The sequence below is a fragment of the Myotis brandtii genome, unplaced genomic scaffold, assembly GCF_000412655.1.
Source record: "Myotis brandtii unplaced genomic scaffold, ASM41265v1 scaffold244, whole genome shotgun sequence".
Taxonomy (NCBI): domain Eukaryota; kingdom Metazoa; phylum Chordata; class Mammalia; order Chiroptera; family Vespertilionidae; genus Myotis; species Myotis brandtii.
Window position 1 is genome coordinate 1,691,941 of NW_005359225.1, and position 20,934 is coordinate 1,712,874.

General features: G+C 39.6%; 1 protein-coding gene across 9 annotated transcripts in view; it reads right to left on the reverse strand.

Moving 5' to 3' along the window:
- UVRAG (UV radiation resistance associated) overlaps positions 1 to 20,934 on the reverse strand; it is a 283,373-nt gene that overhangs the window by 45,080 nt on the left and 217,359 nt on the right. The gene's annotated exons all lie outside the window — the stretch shown is intronic.

The following is a 20,934-nucleotide window of genomic DNA, read 5'->3' on the forward strand; positions in this document are numbered from 1 at the left end:
CACCTCTGACCGTGTCATAGGTTCGCCATCACTGTGCTAGGCCATGGACTGAAGTTACAAAATGAAGAAGACGCAGTCCCTGCATTTGAAGTAATCCTAATAAAAAAAAAAAGATATTTAAAAATGAGAACCATAATTATACTAAAGAATAATGAGTATCACATTAGAGGAAATGATAGAAACACAGAGGAGGGACACCTAACCAAGTCTAGGGGGACAGGGACATTTGGAAAGGAAGTGATAACCTATCGGAGCCATGCAGTACAAGTTTGATTTTACTAGGTGAAAGGGTAGGGAAAGTTTTCCAAACAGAGGAAGCTGCATGTGTAAAAGCCCAGAAGCAAGAGAGAACATGGGAAACAGCAGTTTGAAATGGGAAAGACAAGGATTGAGAGTAGAGTAATGCAGGGTCACCACAGGAAAGAGCAGCCTAGATAAGAAAACCTTAAGCAAAGTTCCAGATTCTGAGGGTCCCAAAGAAGTAATCAGAATGCCAGACAACAGTGACAGGTGTGATGGAGAGTTTCATAGTTAAATGGCCTGGAAGAAGGATGATGGTTTTATATGAAGGAAATTTAATGGTCTGGAGAAATGGGCAAACTACCCATCCCTCCCTCCACCTTCATTACTTTCTTGCTTGGGGGAGAGTCAGAGTACAAGTCTCCAATGGAAAAGGTTACAGGTTTCAGTTAAGATAAAGAGATAAGATAACCAGATATCAAGCTATATTATAAAGCCACTGTTCTCAAAACTGCCTGGTACTGGCACAAGAACAGACATATAGACCAATGGAACAGAACAGAGAACCCAGAAATTGACCCCAACCATTATGCTCAATTAATATTTCACAAAGGAGGCAAGAGCATAGAATGGAGTCAAGACAGTCTCTTCAATAAATGGTGCTGGGAAAATTGGACAGATACATGCAAAAAACACACACACAAAAACTAGACCACCAACTTACACCACGCACAAAAATAAATTCAAAATGGATAAAGGACTTAAACATAAGTCGGGAAACCATAAAAATCCTAGAAGAATCCATAGCCAACAAAATATCAGATATATGTTATAGCAGTATCTTTACTAATATAGCTCCTAGGGAATGGGAAGAGGGCCCACCCCAAGGCTGAGAGGAGGTCTCATTGGAAGGTGTGACTGTAGCCCACTGGATGGCCGAGAGGTTGTGCAGGCTGGAGCTGGCGAGCAGGAAAATACCCACTGCTCAGTGGGTGTCCCACATGCCTCTGGCCGCATGCCCCTGGCCCCCAGAGTCAGTATCCTGCACAGATGGGAGTAGATGTTGGGGAGCAGCCTGCCTCATGCCAGGCAGCCCCTCAAGGTCCTCTCTCACCTGCCCCCAGAACTGTGCCATGGTGTGACGTGTCGGCCACAGGAGACGTGCCAGGAGAAGGGTGGCCATGGTGTGTGCGTGCCCAACTATGAGGCCACGTGCTGGCTGTGGGGCGACCCCCACTACCACTCCTTCGACGGCTGGGACTTTGACTTCCAGGGCACCTGTAACTACGTGCTGGCAACAACCAGCTGCCCAGGGGTCAACTCCCAGGGCCTGACACCCTTCACTATCACCACCAAGAATGAGAATCGAGGCAACCCTGCTGTGTCCTATGTGAGGCTTGTCACTGTGACTGCCCTCAACATCAACATCTCCATCCACAAAGGCGAAGTTGGCAAAGTCCGGGTAAGTCCCACAGGGTGGTCCCCTGAGCCCCCAGCTGGGCAGGAGGGGTCCTGCCGGCCACCGTTAGGAGCTCAGTGCTCTCTTCACTTAGGCCTGAAACAAAATGGAAGCAAAGCAACAGTTACAGCAACAACATTAGCTCTCTGTTGGGAATTCAATGGGCTCACCCCTTTGCAAAGGGCTTTCATGTAGGACTTCAGCATTTTACCTTTTTCCATAACTGGCTTTGTATCCAGGCTCTCCGTATGAGCTGTGTGATACTGGGCAAGTGATTACTTGGTGGGTCTCAGTTTCCTCATCTTAGGAATGAGGATCATAGCAGGCCCTGCCCCACAGTGAGGGGGTACACATCAAGTGCTCAGCTGAGGGTCTGACCCCACGAAGCCACCATGAATGTTTGTGAGGGAACAAATGAGAGGCCTAGAGACTCCAATGTGGAGCAACATTCAGGGAACTAGAGAGAGAGATGGGTCACCCTTTCTGCCCAGGGTAATGGAGATGCAGATTAATGGCAGCTCACCTGGGGGGGGGGGGGGGGGGGGGGGGGGCAGGGAAAGGAGACATATGTAATACTTTAAACAATAAATTAAAAAAATAATACAAAAAAAGACTAATCACAGAGATTAGGTAAAAAAAAAAGAGGGAGAGAGAGATGGAGAGAATTTTATGTCTACTAGGGGCTACGAGGGTCTCACAAACCTTACATAAACATGTCTGGAGGCTCCAGCTCGAGTGAAGATGCCTTTGAGGTCTATGGAGCTGAACCAAAGTCTTCATTTATTTTTATATGTTTTTATTGATTTCAGAAAGAAAGGAAGGGAGAGAGAGAGAGAAACATTGATGAGAGAGGAATGCCATCGATCGGCTGCCTCCTGCATGCCCCCTACTGGGGATTGACTCTGCAACATGGGCATGTGCCCTGACCAGGAATCGAAGCATGACCTCCTGGTTCATAGGTCTATGCTCAACCACTGAGCCACACAGTCGGGCCCCTTCATTTAGATGAAGCCCGCCTGCCTGTGATCAGCAGGACTGTGGAGGAGTCCCCGGTTAAGGCACCATCAGGAGCCTGTTCTGGTGAAAGCTTCCAGAGGTCTCTGAAGCAGCTGAAACTGTTCACCAAGGAAAGGGCTGCCTCAGGATATTTGTAACAATAGTTAATCAAGGTCCCAGTTTTCGAAACACCGTGTTCTGGGCACAAGGTTTACACGCAGATGACAGCAAGAGCCCAGTTAGGACAGAATCATACGGAAGAGAGCATAACCTTCAAAGACACATGGTTTTACCTTTTCACAGAACAGACCAATTTTCTACAGCGTCCTGCACAACCGTGTGCCCCTCTAATGACCAGATACTTCATTCATCCCCGGGCTTTCCATTCCATTGTTGATCTATCTGTTAAATAATATTTCTTATGTGAGCTAAAAATCTCCTCTTTCTCGTTTCTATTTGTATTAATTAAATCCATCAGCAAGGTTTAATTTTTTTTACTCCTTCTTCCCCCTGACAGCCTTCCAAACAGGAAGACAATTACCTCCTTCCCTTGGACATATCCTTTACTTACGTTTTGGACTCGTCTAGAATAATTATATATTTAACATACACTTTTTCAGTTTTATCAATAACTCCCATTACAATCTCTATCAGATCAAGTTGTTTAAAAGCCATATGAAGTAAGCTTCGCCGGAGAAGGGCTGCTTGGTTCCCAGCGGATCTTTGTTTTGTCTGTCTCACTGAGCGCTCTGATACGTGAGAACACCAACTTGTTCTCTCTGCTAAGGTGCCCTGTGTAAACGCCTCCCCAGCCTCACTCCCATGATGCTGGCTCCCTTCCATGGACTCTACAACGCCGACATCTAGAAAGACTTGCCATTCCTTACATAAGCCTCGCACTTTGGTTCTCTGACACAGCTATGCCTCTGGCCTGCTTTTCCTTCAGTCTGGAAGATCTCTCCTATCCCTTCCTTTTCTGGCTTTCTCTATTAAAATATTACACTGAAAGCATTCCCTGATTGAACTGTAAGGAAAATAATAGATAGCACTCAATGATCGGCTTCGATGTGACAAGCTCTTTGCCAGGTTCTTTAATCCTGTATCTTATTTAAAGTTTATAAACGCTCAAAGTATTATTATCTTTGCCACACAGATGAAGAAATTGGTTCAGAGTGTTAAGTGATTTCTAAAGGTTACACAACTAACACAACAGAGCTCTGGTCTATCTGAGTGCAAGTCCATGAATAGCAAATGCTGCTGCTCCTGAGACACTTCACCTGCTTTACAGCACGTTTATTATGGATAAACACCAGAGAGACATACCAACCTTCCAACCTCCTCCCTCCTCCCCTCACAAACAGCCTGACTGTCTTGGAAGGTAAGACATTCTTCATCAATTCATTTTAAGAAGAAGCACAATGACCATCTATTAGGAATACTGTAGGAAGTGTTAGAAATTAGAGCCGTCTCTGATCTTTAAATTCTGGGACTCTGTGGCCTTCAATTGTTGAGCAGGAAATGACAAATATGCAGAAAAGCCCGACTGGTTTTGGGACAGCCACCGGTTGCATTTGGACCTCATTCTTCTTCTGTTGCAAATGCAATAAAATCAGGCTGAGTTTGGTTAAAATAAAGAGAATATTTTAAAGTCCACTGTTTTATTATACATTTAAAAAACCTTCCCACATTTATAAACTTCTTTTGGGGGCATGTGGGTTTGGGTGGCAGGTTGAATGTGTACATTTACTTCTGTAATCCTGAAACTCCAATGACGTGTCAGTGATGGGATTTTCTACCTTCATGTTTCCATTGTTTTTAATGAGAAGATGGTAATGTTTAAAATTGTTGTTCCATATGCTTTGTGCTTATACATAAATAAAATGAAGACAGAAAGTAAGAGATGATATAACAACAACAAAATTTTGGAATCTGAAAAGTAAACGGACAAGTGATCACTAACTTAGCAGACTTAAAAAAGTTGAGTTCTAAGCCAGAAGACAGGAGTTAAGAGCCAATCTGAGCTATCCTTCAATTACCCCATCAAGGCTGAGGAACTGGTAACTTCATGCACTTATTTTTTTAAGAAAAAAAATATTTTTATTCATTTCAGATAGGAAAGGGGAGGGAGAGAGAGATAGAAACATCAATGATAGGAGAGAATCACTGATCGGCTGCTTCCTGCACACCCGACACTGAGGATCGAGCTCTCAACCCAGGCATATATCCTGACCAGGAGTTGAACTGTGACCTCCTAGTTCATAGGTCAACACTCAACCACTGAACCACACTGGCTGGGCCTTCATGCACTTCTTGAAGTGGCAATAAAGTTGGGTTAAGAAAAGGCAGACGATTTGAAATCTATAAGACAATTCTATCTCTATATCCCCTCCCAACGTCAAAGAATCAGGCAACAGCCCCTCTCACATCCTGGTACATATATTAGAATTTTACTCTGGAGAGGTGAATATCAGCACAGTTAAGGGCAAAGGCAATGTACGGAAAATAGGTGATTAAGTAAACGTATGCATATTAAATGCTGAGACCTCCAGTGTTCTTCCCCTACTCCACTTCCAGAATACAGGCAGATAACGAAAAGATCCTGCAAGCACAAGAAGAAAGACCTAAGCAGAATGACACTAGGTGTTCCCCAACGAAAAGAGCCCATCCAAAGTACCCTACAGTGAACCGCATAATTGACAGCCTCTATCCACACACTAAGAGCTCCTAATGCTTCCTAGTCCTCTCCTCTTAAAAATAAATATGCAATCAAGTATCACCAAACTTCCAAGAAAAGACTAATGCAAATGCTGTATCAAGATCAAAGCAAAAACAATAAAAAAATTTTAAGTCACTAATGTGCTCAGAGAAAAGATACTTACTATACACGTAAAACAACAGATGCTATTCAGAGAAAAAGAGCTCTTAGGAATTTAAAATATGAAAGAAATATATAAAAAATCAAAAACTAAAGGGCAAGGAGACAAAGTTAAGGGAGGTAGAACAAAACAGACAGAGAGGAAAAAAGAAGAGATAAGAACATTTGAAAGTGCAGGAAATCAAACATTTACATAACAGGAGTCCAGAAAAAGAGATAAGAGGAAATAATCAATGAAATAATTCAGAAAAATAAAATCCCTGAACTTTATTATCTTACTTTTCAGACTGAAAGGATCCACTGAGTACCAAGCACAATAGATAAAAATAAACCCATACAAATGACCATTAGTCTGAAATTTCAAAAACACTAGGGACAAAAGGAGTTCCTATAGATTTCCAGAAGTAAAACAAAACAAAGCAAGTAAAATAAGCAAACAAATAAAAGGTGGGCATCAAATATTTTTAGGTTTCTCAAAAGTTACATTGGACACTAAACATAATTGAGCAATGACTTCCAAAATTCTTAAAGAAAATTATTTCCAGCCTAAAATTCCATATCCAGCCAAAGAAAAATGTAAATATTTTCAGATTTACAAAGTCATTGAAATTTACTCCATATACCCTCTCCTAGGAAGCTACAAGATGTGTTCCAACAAGAAAGTAAATTGAGAAAGAGGAAGACCTGGGATCCATCCAGGAAACTGATTTCAACATATGTGATGCGAATCCCTGGGATTATGATAAAAGCAGAGAGCAATCAGACAGATTGGAGCAGGTCAGAAGGCTCCAGGACAGGTTTCTTCGAAAGATGAAATTGAACACCTAACATGTAAACTGAATGTATCTCTGACATAGCTGAACATCTTAAAAGATTTACATAACTGGTAGAGTTTGGGTGGAACTAGTTATAAAAACACTGAAAACTAACCAAGTACAAAAATAAGAGAATCATAAACTCCAAAGAACACAAAATCCATTAGGCAGGAAAAAAGTAATCATAGTATACCGCATGGCTTATCTAAGTGGGATATGCATAGATGTAGTAATTTAAAGGCTAACCTATATTGTTAGGTTATATACAGGTTACCAATAACCTATATTGGTAGAATGGAGGAATAGAAAGGGAATATGAATGTAGTAAAGAGGTGGTAAAAGGGAGCTAAATTCTCATCTTCTACTGAAGGAATTGGTGATAATCCTAAAACAAAACCCAGCCCTAGATAGGGGCTCAGTTGGTTGGAGCATCATCTCATACACCAAAAGGTAGCGGGTTCAATTTCTGGTTGGGGCACATACCTAGGTTGCAGGTTCTATCTCTGGTCAGGGAGCGTAAGGGAGACAATCGATCAATGTTTCAATGTCACATCGATGTTTCTCTCTCTCTCTCTCTCAATCAATCAATAAAAACATATCCTTGGGTGAGGATTGAAAAAACACACCCAATTGGTAGCAATATTATCAGTTTATTTAGTGATCTGGAGGCAAATACTAAGAGAATCGTTTAAACTGTTGAAATGTTTGCCTTTGGAGAACAAGGAGAATATTATTTATCATAATAAGCCTTAAGGAACTACTTGACTCTTTAAACTAACAGTATATATAATTTTAATAAAACAAACTCTTTAAACTAACAGTATATATAATTTTAATAAAACAAACAAACAAAAAGGTGTCTTGGCTGGTGTTGCTAGATGGTTAGCGCATGAGCCCATGCACCAAAGGGCTACAGGTTCAAGTCCTCATCAAGGACACGTACCTGGGTTGCAGGTTCAATCCTTGGCCCTGGTCAGGGCACGTGTGGAAGGCAACCCATTGATATGTCTCTCTCATATTGATGTTTCTCTCTCACTCTCTCCCTCCCTTCCACTCTCCCTAAAAATAAGTGGGAAAAATATCCTCTAGTGAGGGTAAATAAATAAAATAAATAAATGGTGTTAATAGGCCAGAGCTCTAGGTTTAAGTTATCTTAAGACATAACCTCTTCCCCTCCATTTTTGGATCTTCAAATGGCATCATGTCATGCATCTTCGTTGAATTGGTAACAATCTCTTTTATACTGCCATTATAAATACACTAATTTAGTTACACACAAAGCTAGTAATTTACTACTGCATCTGAAATAATTAAAATTGTCAGTGAAAGACAAAGTATTAGAAAATGGCAATAACACTTTGAAATCATTTGTCAGCTCTCTGTTGACTAGAAGAAGAAAGGCACGCAAGATCTTATAACATCTTATTACCAAAGGCTTATATCTTGGGGAAAATGCTCACTTACTGTGTGAAATCTCAGTCCACTTCTCAAAACCCTGCATTATCTTCTTAGACCCATGCACAGCCAAGCACATTTACAAGGGAAGATAGTAATTTCATCTGATACAAATGTACACTCCCCCTCTCCTTTCAAACAGCAGGCTATTCCTTCCAGTGTTGAATTCTTGTCCTTAGTCCAAGTGTGAAGGTCACTGACCTAGTCCATCTTCCATGCACAAACCTTTTCTGAGTCCATTTTACGTGCTAAGCAGTGTATTAGGATGAAGAAATGAGGAAGCTTCCATCTCTGGCCCTTAAAAAGCTTATTTGTCTAGCAGGAGAGACATGTACACACAACAAATAATAACAGAAGTTTAAGAATATTGACATATTTGATTGTTTTTTAAAAAAAGTTCAGTAGGGACAACAGAAGATGAATAATAACTTTGTTCAGGAGGGTAAAGATAGACTTCATAGAAGAGAAGATGGCCTGGCTGGATAGTGGAGAACAAACAGGAATTTAGATATCGATAACAGGGATGATTTCAGGCAAAGGGAGTATAAAAGCAAAAGCAGGTGGGCCTCACCTCAGTGAAGTAGTTCAGCTTTCCTGGCATAAAGGGCCAGTGGCAGGGGTTTTGGGGTTAATGGCAGCAGGAGGTGAGGCTGAAAGGGAGGAAGAAGATAGATCATGTGAAGCCTTTGCCATGCTAGTTTTCTTTTTCTTGAGGGGGAAGGGTTGTGGGAAGACAGCCTATGGAAAACTAACATAAAGGTTTTAAGCAGGGTTTGACATGAAGAGATTTGCAAGGTTCCCCCCACCCTTGTTTTTGCTCATTATAAAAGTACTTACTTGAATGCCAAGTATTTGAGCAGAGACTCTATCTTGGAGGCAATGAAGAATCTTAACAAAAATCAGCCAATGGAAAACCACAAGGACATTATAATGGTGTGGCCAATGCTATTGCTGGCCTATAAATTTTTACAAATACCAAGTAATATCAGGGTTCACAGGGTAGTTCTGGACTGAACCAGTCTCACTGTAGTGACCCTGGATAAGTTACTAACCCTCTTTACTCAGTCCTAAAACAGGAATAGGAAAGAATTTATTCTGGCTACCTTAAGGAATGTTGTAAGGATCAAATAAAATAATGTACATAAAAATCTTTTGGCACCTCATATTAGGACTCCCTTCTCCCCCCACCCCCTGGAAACCACCACACTGCTATTTGTGTTCCTAAGTTTCAGTTTTATATCCCACATATGAGTGAAATCGTATGGTTCTTAGCTTTTTTTGACTGACTTATTTCACTTAGCATAATGTTCTCAAGGTTCATCTATGTTGTTGTAAATAACGCTATTTCATCTTTTCTTATGGCTGAGTAGTATTCCATTGTGTATATGTACCACCTCTTCTTTATCCAGTCCTCTATCGCAGGACACTTTGGTTGTTTCCATGTCTAGGCCACCATGAATAATGCTTGACTTTGGGTGGTGGACACATGGTGCTATATACAGATTTTGTAACTTAGAAATCCACACATGAAACCTATATGTTCATGTTGACCAATGTCACACCAATAAAATTTAATATAAAAAAATCTTTTGATAAAGTATCTTGACCCTTCATTTATAAACTGTATGACTTTGGGCAAGCTGTTTAATTTTTCTGAGCTTCCAAAGTCCTCATTTGTAAAGTGGGGATAATTCCACCTATCTTACAGGGTGCTATGTCTGGCGAACAGTATTTGTGATAGTATCTTAGTCATTTACATTGGCTTATGGAACATCAACTGGTCAATCAGGCAGTTAATAAGTATTCACAGAGGACATGAAGTGTACAGAGTTCTGATTAGTCAGAACTCATAGGAAAAACAAGCAACATTAGATCAAAGTTTAAGACTACTATGTACTGCTCATGATCAGGTCAATGTAAGAAAACAGCAGCCAGTATCTATAAGCTTAAAGATTTCTCCAGAATCTCATGTACGAATTAACCAAGAATATGCTTAACTTTCTCACTGGCATTCCTACGTACCCGTACACATTCACAAACATGTGTGTGTGTGCATTGTATGTGTGCGTGAAGAAACACGAGGACTCACTAAGGAAAAATAAATCTCTCACACTTGAAAATTAAGGAACTGCATAGGCAGCAAATCTCTGAGTGAGGGTGATGCAGTGGATTATACAAGCCAATAATTTATGTTAAGGTTCCACAAAATGTTAGACACTAGGAAAGGAACCAAAATAAGTCAAATTACATCAATAAAAAGGTATGACTAGCTGTGGTGCTTGGACTGGGATGCTATTTCTTGCTATAAACACAAATGGCTAGAATTTGGATGGCTAACTAAACAGTGCAATAATAAAAACAAAGCATGTTATAATAGCTGCTGCTAGATCCACAACCTTGGGGATCAATGAAATAATGCCTGCTGCCATATATATACAATCTCGTGGGTTTTATTTTTGAGGGAAAAATAAGTTCAGATCATTTCTACACTAGCAATTTGTCTGCCTAGATTTTGTTAAGTCTGGTATGGTTACGATAAAATATAATCCTTCATATTAAATCACTTATGACCTTGGTAAAGTATTACTTTATATTAACTGACTCTTGGGATGCTTTAATTTTATGAAACATGCACTTTAGTTTTTAAACATATGAAAGCAAAGCTAGATATTCCTAGTCTACTACATCATGTTAACAAGCCAGCCAGGTCTGGGAATACATAGGAAAATATACACCAAATCTCCATCTAATTAGTTTCAAATAGGAAAGGATACTCACAATTAAAAACAATATATAACCTACATTTTAAATTCTTAAAACACTCAAGACACAGGTCTGATTGGCTCCCTGGATTTGTTTCTCCCTGCCCCAGGTTATTCCATGGGGAAAGGTTATCAAACAAAGTGCAGAACGGTGGGAAAATCCAACATCCACCTTAGGGCAGAAGTCAGCAGCTTTATAGATGTGTGATGACAAGAATTTCTGGCATGCATGGTGAAAGGAACGAAAGATTCCAGCTCATGGATTAAGCTGGGACATCCACAGTTCAAAAATATGTCATATAGTCCCATTAAGCTCATATTTTAAATTACAAATACATAACTAGGAGATAAGTCACCTGTGTATCACTTATTTAAATGAGATTACTTTCCTTTTAGTCTCCTATCTGCTTACTGAGGGAGTGGGACTTTGAATATTCTGGACAATGAGGGAAAGTGGGTTTTGGTGGGGCTCAGGAAGGTGTAAAAGAGTAGCGTGAGAGCACCAGGCACCAGCAGCCACGTGGTATCTGGCAGATTGCAGGAGCTCAATAAAAATATGCAGATAATAAATTGGGAAAAGGAAACACAGGACCTGGAACTATGACAATGACAAACCTGCCTGCTTTGATATTTGATCACAGGCCCTGAAGCTGACAAATGCTAAAGGCGCCATTGACTTCCACTGACATAAGTAACAGGATTTGCCAACGCCCTGCTTGGAGTGGTTTCTTCTGCAGCAGAGAAGCAGAAAGACATCTGATGGAGCCCCACATACAGTGAAAAAGAAAATCCTGTTTTCAAAAGGATCTTCTATATTTTGTTTTTGACCAAACTCTAATGCTATTCAAAGTACCAGTATGCAACAAATAAGGAGCTTGTGCCAGACCCAAATCAATGCACTCCTTCCTTCACTGAGAATGTCTTGATAAGAAAAACAATTGCATGTGAACTAAGCAGAGTGTTACGACAGTTGATTCACATTGGTATGAGTTCCTCATCTTGCATCGGACTGACAGCAAGCAGCTCTGTAGACTACACACGGCCTGCTGATCTAGGCCACATTTTGAGCAGCACTGCTATAGACAACCTCAGCACAATTTATACCTGAATTTTCTAAGGAAAGTCAGTTAGAAAATAATCACATGCTGGTAGAAGGGGGGGGGGGGCATCAAGAAACTAACATTTATTAAGTATTATTATTGCTCCAGGTTTTTACATATATTATTTTATTTAATCTTTCTAATAACTCCGTGTTGGCAGTATTACCCTTCTGAATTCAGGTTCAGAGAGGTGCTAAACTCATTTAAAGTCATGCATCTGGTATAGAAGCCATGCAATGCACCCCTTAGATCTCTTGTAACAGGAAGTATAACTGACTGATGGTTTCAGCTACTGCACCTCTGGGTCCTCACTGCATTCATGCCATCCTTCCTGCAGGCTGCTCCCAGCCAATGACAGTGCACAGCAGTGGTGCTAAGGCAGGCCCATCTGGGTGGGGCATGGGACTCCGCCAAAGGGCAACTTTGGCTGGAGGACTTCCCATCAACCTGGATGAACCTTTCTTGGAACTGAGTTGCACTCCAAGACTTTTCCTACCCTCTCCTTCTCCCTCCCCTCTCTCCTTCTACAACTATCATACAGTGTACATGCATTACAGTCTGAAGGTTCTTCACACCTTCAGCTCTCTCCTCCAATAAGTCTCTTGTACATCTAATCCCCTCTTGAAGTCTGCTTCTTATTGAATCCAAACGAATGCGGCTAGTCAATGTGGGTACTGATATGGAACCATAAGATCATTTGGAGGGAAGAGAATGTTAGTACAGAATTAACTACAGTGAGTCTAAATCATTGCATTTTACTTACAGTAAAGGAAGTATGATACAAGGAACACGTTAAAGAGGCGCCACTGCCTAACTTTCTCTTTGCACCTGGGATAACACACTAAGAGTGAGGACCAAAGGTGGAAAGTGATGATGTTGATAGTGAGACTGACAGAAGTGTGTATGCTGGCAGATTTGCAAAACTACCACTTCCTGGTATCGCTAACTTCATATTAAGTCACTTATGACTTTGGTTAAGTATCACTTTATATTAACTGACCCTTGAGAGGCTTTAATTTTATAAAACATGCACTTTTTACTATTGCAAAAGCAATAATAGCAAAAAGCCAAAGCAAAACAAAAGGGAACCATGCTGCCATGGTGTTGTCATAACCCCTGTGGGCAGTAATTTATGGATTCCTCAAATGGAAAGTCACGTTAGCAACTCTGCCAAGTGTCTCACGTGGATATGATAATGAATGGAATTGAGAGATATTTACTGAATATTCTGGTTAAGGTGATATGGTGGGGAATTCATCAGAATAATTAGATGTTATACATTTGTGAACTATTTGTCATATGAGGCAACTTCTTTTATATTCCCTTACCCCCCAGAGGTTAGATTAGTATATTCAATGAATACTTTTTGGCTGGTATATTCTAAAGGTACACACAACTCTGTATATATTCTGAATTTCAGATTAAAATTAGAAAACCAAGATAACTTATAAAGTACAGGGAACTAGGATGATGTATTTTGTTTAGAAAAGGAGATTATATAAAAGTAAGATATTAATTAACTTTTTAAATAAACTATATTATGTATATTTTAATGGCCATATTTTAGGGAGAAAAAGAGAATAAAATGACAGCATAATAATGAATGTCTTTGCTTTTCACATCTTTCATGTCTTACCAGAATGAAAGATCTTAGACCCCTGCTAAGAGCTTTGTATTCTCTTGGACTTTTAAATTCAGATATTAATAACTCCTTTAAGGAAATAAATAAAAAGCCCTGATGGAAGAAGTAAAGTGCATTAGTGTTCATGTTATCTCTCTCAAGTATGAATTTAATGGGTATCTTAATAAGGAGATATAAACTAATGTCACTGATTAGGAACTATATCTACTCACATCTGTTAGAAGCCTTTAACGGGGCTTGATGGTGATGTCTGAATGGAATTACTATAAAGCAAATGATGAATTAGTGCTGGGGCAAAGGGACACATAAATGTGCCTCAGAGATGAAACAATTATGTTTTATATCACAAGTTAAAGGTCAACTCAAAAGACAGCGCAGTCAGTCCTTAAGCAGGGCTAACCAATTTGGCTAAGCCCACTGCTTGGAACTTGCTGAAGCTAAGCTGTTTTGATAGCTGGGCCACAGGCTTCCTTGGATATACTAACCCAAAAGTAACATTTACGTGTTTTAAGTCTCTTTTAATCTCCTAAATACCATGAAGTGATGCTTATCAGATTTTAAGACACAGGCTGCATTCCGCTAAGATGATTTCATTCTCAGGGGACATCATCATTATGAAGGCTTATTAAAAGGAGGTGAAGGTTCACAAGACTTTAAGAAGAATCCTACGTGACATTACAAACTAAATCTAAAAAACCGTTTTTGTGGGCTTGTCTATACAAAGTAATTTCCTTTTCTAGGTTAGTTTAGCGATCAGAGTTTCTCAAACTTTGGATAAAGTGACCACCACAGTTAGTGTGTCAAAAATACAGACATCATTTCTCTTCTAATTAGGTTCAATTTCAACACTCAGTGTAAGGGCTTGACCTGCAAGTGGTAAATGCCCAAATACCCACAAACTCACTCACTTCTAGACATTTGAGAAATCGTTCATTCTTTTAGACATGCTTTCAGAAAATATATCTATCCAAAACTCAGTCCACTCATTTATTCATAGCTTATTTTTATATAACATGTACTTAAAATGGTCCCAAAATTTGTTTTAAAAAATATTTAAAAAATACTCCATACAGATTTGTTTCAGTGATTTATTTACAATTCCTCCTCCGCCAAGGAGTTATTTAATTACCCTAAGACTCACTTTACAAATGAGCACAACAATAAAAACCTGAGAGGGTTATTGTGAAGATCAAGGATAAAAAATAAAAAGAGGTTTTGCATGTAAATAATTAATACAAGCAGACATTCATTATTTGTGAAGCTAAGATAAATGAATTTCCAAGTGCTCTAGTTCAAAATTCCTTTTCTTCTGGTATATGACAATGAAATACCAAGTCCTCAGTAATGACAAATATTTCTCAGAAACTACAAGAATTCAATGAAATAGTGTCACACATACTTTTTTTAAAATTGTTGTTCTCCTATAGTTTTTATTTTTATTGATTTCAGAGAGGAAGGAAGAGCGGGGAGAGAGATAGCAATATCAATGATGAGAGAGAATCATAGATTGGCACCTTCCTGCATGCCATGCCCCACACTGGGGATTGAGCCCATAACCTGGGCATGTGTTCTGATCAGGAATTGAACCGTGACCTCCTGGTTCATAGGTTGACGCTCAACCACTGAGCCACACCAGCCAGGCTCTCCTCTAATTTTTAATGTCAAGATATAGCATCCATATAGGAAAATACTTAAAAACATATATGCATTGTTATTGTTATAAAGCAAACCCCTTTGTACCCACCACTCAGTAAGAAACCAGAATGTTCCTGGTACCCCAAGAGCTCCCTCTGAACCCCCTTTCTCACTGTAACCCCTTCTCTCTCCTAAAGGTAGTCACTATCCTTATTTTCCATTTTAGTTTCATTCCTAACATATAGTTTAATCTTGCCCATTTTGGACTATACACAATAGAAGAACATTGTGGAGATCCTCCGTTGTTATGCTTCTTTTATTCAATGTTATTATGTTTGTGAAATATGTCCTTATTATGGCATATAGCTATGATTTCATGGCTGCACAGTATTCCATTACATAATCATGGATTACTTATCATGATTAATGATAAACATATTGCTGACAGATTTTAAGCTGTTTCTAATCTTTGGTTATTATGAATAGTGTTGCCATAAACATTTTCATATGCATATCTTTAAGTTCACTGGATAGTGCCAAACTGTTTTCTAAAATGATTTTTATCAATTTACACTTCTATCACCTCTACTGTAAGAGTGAACAATTTATCATTCTTTAAATCATTTATGTGCTTGACAAGATGGGAAAGAATCATTGATTACTGCTGGAAAGGATCTAGGGCTTAGAAAGATTAAGAGACTTGCATAATGTCACAGTGAGCAAGAGGCAACACTGAGTTAGAGAACCAAAGAGTCAGAGACAACTCTGAAGCTAGAACACAATTTAGAGCTCTTTCTAAGACATTAACCTGCCTGCAAGGCAGTCTAAAAACAATAAGATACAATTATCCTATATAATAAAAGGCTAATATGCAAATCAACCAAACAGCGGAACAACCAGTCACTATGAAGCACACAGACCACCAGATGGCAGACGCTCAATGCAGGAGCTGCCCCCTGGTGGTCAGTGTGCTCCCAGAGGGGAGCGCTGCTCAGCCAGAACCCAGGCTCACAGCTGATGAGTGCAGCGGTGGTGGCAGGAGCCTTTCCTGCCTCCGCGGCAGAGCTAAGGATATCCGACTGCCGGCTTAGGCTCCCCCCCCCACCCCCCGGGGGGAGCGGGCCTAAGCCATCAGTCGGACATCCCCCAAGGGCTCCTGGACTTCGAGAGGGTGCAGGTCAGGCTGAGGGATGCCCCCGGGTGCATGAAATTTGTGCACCAGGCCCCCAGTTATCTATAAATGTGAACACAAGGGGGACAAGGATAGAAATGTTAAGAGTAGTTTAAAAAAAGTCTACAAGAACATTATGTTGTACAATAGAGATTTGTGAGCCCCATTATATAAATAAGAGCACTAAGGCCTAGAGAGAAATTTCTTATACAAAGTCACAGTTATCAAGTGGCAACATTGAACCAGGAATTGAACTCACGTCCATTTGTGCCTGTGCTCCTAACCACATTGTACTGCCCTAAAACCTATTCATGGTGGAAGGAGGGAGATTTTTATTTTGTTAATTTTATTCAGAACTAAAGAATATCAAAGGGGAACTACACACTATTCAGAAAAAATATATAGCTAGGCAACCTCTTTAACGTTGGAACCTTTACATCTGCTGGCATCCTATATAATAAAGCTTAATATGCTAAGTGTCCAACCGTTTGTTCGACCATTCAAACAGTCACTATGCCGTGCACTGACCACCAGGGGGCAGACGCTCCGACTGGTAGGTTAGCTTGCTGCTGGGGTCCAGCCAATTGGGACTAGGCGAGATAGGCCGGACATGCCCTGGAGCCCTCCCGTGGTCCCTCCCTGATTGTGCACCGGTAGGGTCCATTGGCCTGGCCTGCGCCCTCTCACAATCTGGAACCCCTTGGGGGATGTCGGAGAGCTGGTTTCGGCCCGATTCCCATAGGCCAGGTCAGTGATTAAGAAATATGGTTTCTAGTCCCAAGTTTACCATGAAGCATTTGTACCATTTTGAGAATGTTAAGAAACCTCACTAGACCTCATCTTCATTTGAAAAAAATTATTTTATATGCATACATATATTTTATTAGAAAAGCATATGTACTCAATAAAACAATCAGAAATAAAAGATAAGTAGAAAGACTACCCCAAAATCCCACAACATGAACACATAATCATAATTTTGACATACATCTGGGTAGTATTTCTCCCCCTAATAAATAGTAAATGTTTGTTTGGTGCCTTTAACCTTTTTATTTTAATAACTGTAATCATACTTTGTATTCAACTCCAAATCCTCCTTTCTCCACAATAACAGATGTGTTTCTATGTTATTACCTAACTTCATAAACGTTTTAATGGCTATAGATGCTCCTCAGTTTATTTAACCTCCCCCTGGATAATAGCTATTTTCAGTTACAATAAAGCTCTTTTAACTGTTTTCAGAAAGTTAGAATTATTTTCTTCTGATAGAGTTCCTAAGAATTACTAAATTGAAGGTGAAAATTCTTATGAAATCTACTTCAGAGAAGAAATTATGAGAATCACTTTTGAGCTTTTCGTGTGAAAGCACCACTATAAAGGAGTACATAAATGTATGCTGTTGTTATTATTTCATACTAGTCCATATGCATTGGATCATATTGACCCGTTATTTACCTGATATGGTACTCTATAAATCTCTGCTTATTTTCTAGAAACCAAATCACTGACATAGCATCCTGTTTGCAAGTAGTATCTTAAAATCTTTTTGATGTTGTAGTAAGCAAAAATACTTGAAGGTCATGATTAAAAAAAAAAAAAAAAGAACAGACTGAAACATGAGTGGTAAAGTTAAGAAGCAAAGGTTTAAAGAATATTAGGACTGATATGGACCTCAGGGTACATGAAGCTCAACCACTTCATTCTTTAGATAAAAAAGAGTCGGCCCAGTAGAAAGAAACCACTTGCCCAACGTATCAACTGGCAAGTTAAAAAAGATGGAATAAAACACCAAAATGTCTAATTGTTGATGTCATTCATGTTTGTTGGTTTTACTTTCTCTCCATTAAACATTTTTGGAGTCCATGGATGACAAAATTTCATTCCTTCCATCGTATCTAACCAAGTTATTTAAATGTAAAATGCTCATCTGAGTTTATAATCTATACATCTTTTAAACTGACACCTATACAAGTATCTACAAAGCTACTGTAAATATAGAACTACAATTTGGGTCTATCCGAATAACTGTGGGCTGGTTAGAGAGAATAACTGTCTTTTCTCTCTTTTTAAAAAGGATGAATTAGCAAGACACAGTATCATTAAAAGTTACAAAATCTAGAATTTCAAATCAACTGTGCTATCCTCTATTAAAAACTAGAGACCCTGAGTTTTGAATTAGAACACCTAGGTTCAAGTTTTGGCTCTACCACTTAGGGTCTGTGTGACTTTGAGGGTGTGCACTTAACTTCTTGAAAGCTTAGTTTCCCTATTAGCAAGAGGACAGCAGTAATTCTATACTTCACAGGTTATGGGAGATTACAAGGAAAAGTGACCTGGGACCTGCCCAATGCTAGGCTATAAACATTAGTATTATCTGTGTAACTATATAATATGTAATGAGAAAGAGATCAAAGTTTTATACTCAAAGCCCAATCTACCATGCTTAATCCAGGTGACTCAAAGCCTGACTCAGTTTTTGTTTTCATAAAGATGAATAGAATAAGAGATTTGTAAATTCTGTATTAATACCCTGAATATATAACACCATATTTTTTTTTATGCAGTCCTAAAATGGCCTCACTGTATTCCCTATGAGTTGAAAATAGTAAAACAAAGAGTACTTCTAAATTTGGGGGCTATGATCTAGGAACACAATATTCCACCTGATTAAAAATGAAATGTCCCAGAAAAGAGTAATATGTCACAGCCTATAAGCGCAGATGAGGTGACAGTGAGAGTAGGATTTTATTGCCCAGAAACATAAGTAAGTCATGTCATCAAGAGGCCTAGGGGAGAGACCCTGACTGATCCCAGTGTGTAAGTCACCTCTGAGCTTTGCTCCCACTGGTACCTCTGCCAAGGATTCTGTACCTTCCCCTCCTTTGGGAGCAAACCACGATGCTTTAGAGGCCCAGCTTGCACACTTCCTTTAGGAACACTTCCCAAAGACGTTTTCACATATCTGATGATTAGCTCACCCTACGCTGTAATGCCACCCTGGCTAGAAGGTTAGCTACCAAGGTTAGGAACCAAGTCCTATTCATCCTTGTCTCCCCAGTGCCCAGCCCAGCACCTGACATACAGACAGTGATCAATCAGGAGGAAAAGCAACACCAAGAGAGTAAACAGAAAGGCATGCCAGTCATAGGATTTAGATGAAAGAAAAGAAACATTTTATAGTAAATGAACAGTGCCAAGCAGAGGGAAAGAGTGAATAAATGAGCCAGGCAGTGAGAGATGGGAGTTTAGAAACTTCTTCCAAAAGCTGTCTTTAGTCCAGCCTTTGCTCTCCTGCCATGGCTGCTTTTACACAGCAAGAAAACTGACAATCCTGGAGAGGATGGGGGAAGAAAGGAGGTGAAAACAGAGAACTAAAGACTGACACCAGACCAACACTTAAGCAAATTGTTCACACTTCATTGCAAAACTTATGCATTATTTCCTTAGATCTTATATCATTTTGTGGATTCTACAGTCTACTTATTTTTGTAAAAGGTATAAAAGTGTATTGATTATTCATAAAAGAACTTGAAACAGCAAATAAATATATGAACTGCTCACTAAAAATCAAAGAGCTATAAATAAAAACTTGGAGATGTTATGTTTCTTCTCTCATATATAAAAGGTTAGCAACACACACACAAAAGAAAAACAAACACAAAATAAAAGGTTATTAACACACAATATTGGCAAGAGGGTAGAGAAAAAGATGTGTCAACTTTAAAATTTGATACAACTATAATCAAGAATATGAAACTACCTTCACAATATAGTTAAATAAGAAAGGTAGCATAGTATGAAAACATTTATATAAAACTAGAGGCTCGGTGCACAAAAATTTGTGCACTGGTGGGGGAGATGGCAGGCCCTCTCACAGTCTGGGACCCCTCGGGAGATAACCACCTGCTGGGTTAGGCCCGCTCCCGGGTGGCAGATGGCAGGCCCAATCCCTCGATGCCTGCCCCACCTCCCCGGGTCGTGCACACGGCAGGGCCGATCCGGGGGTTGGGGCACTGCCCCGGGTCGGGTCGCACATGGGATGCCCGGATGGAGGCCGGGCAGGCTGGCCGATTGCTGCTGCACCGCCCGGCCGCCCCAGGTTGGGTCACACATGGACACCCGCCGCCCCGGGTCGAAGATAGCAGGCCCGGATGGCGGCAGGGCAGGCGGGGGGGGTTGGAGCCTACGTATGCAAATAAACTGCCATCTTTGTTGGCGGTTAATTTGCATATCACTCTGATTAGCCCATGGGAGGCATAGCAAAGGTACAGTCAATTACCATGTTTGTCTATTCTTAGATAGGATTTTATCTATTTAACTTATAGATATTAACCAAAATATTACAATGGTTATCTCTGAGTAGTGGAAACTCTAGAGGTTTTAATTTTTTTCATTAATACATTTCTATATTTAAAACAAATTTATACTGTAATTGGATCATTTATATGGTAAAAAAGTTATTCCTATTTTGAAAAAAAAAGAAATATTACCTTAACTAGAAATTAAAGGCTCACTGATAGTGATTTTAAGTGTCTGAATAGTTTTCCTTCCTATACATGGTACTTTCACTGATACAGCTAAAAAGGCAACTTTCTCCCCTTCTTTACTTATTCTTAACTTACATTTAAGTTGTAATCTACTTCCGCACCTCTTCAACTCATTCTATATTTGTGGAATATGGTCTTTCTTTCTTTCTTTTTCTTTTTCTTTTTTTTTTACTCCTCACTTGAGGATTTGTTTTTGGTTTATTTTAAATTTATTTTAGAGAGGGGGGAGAGGGGGAG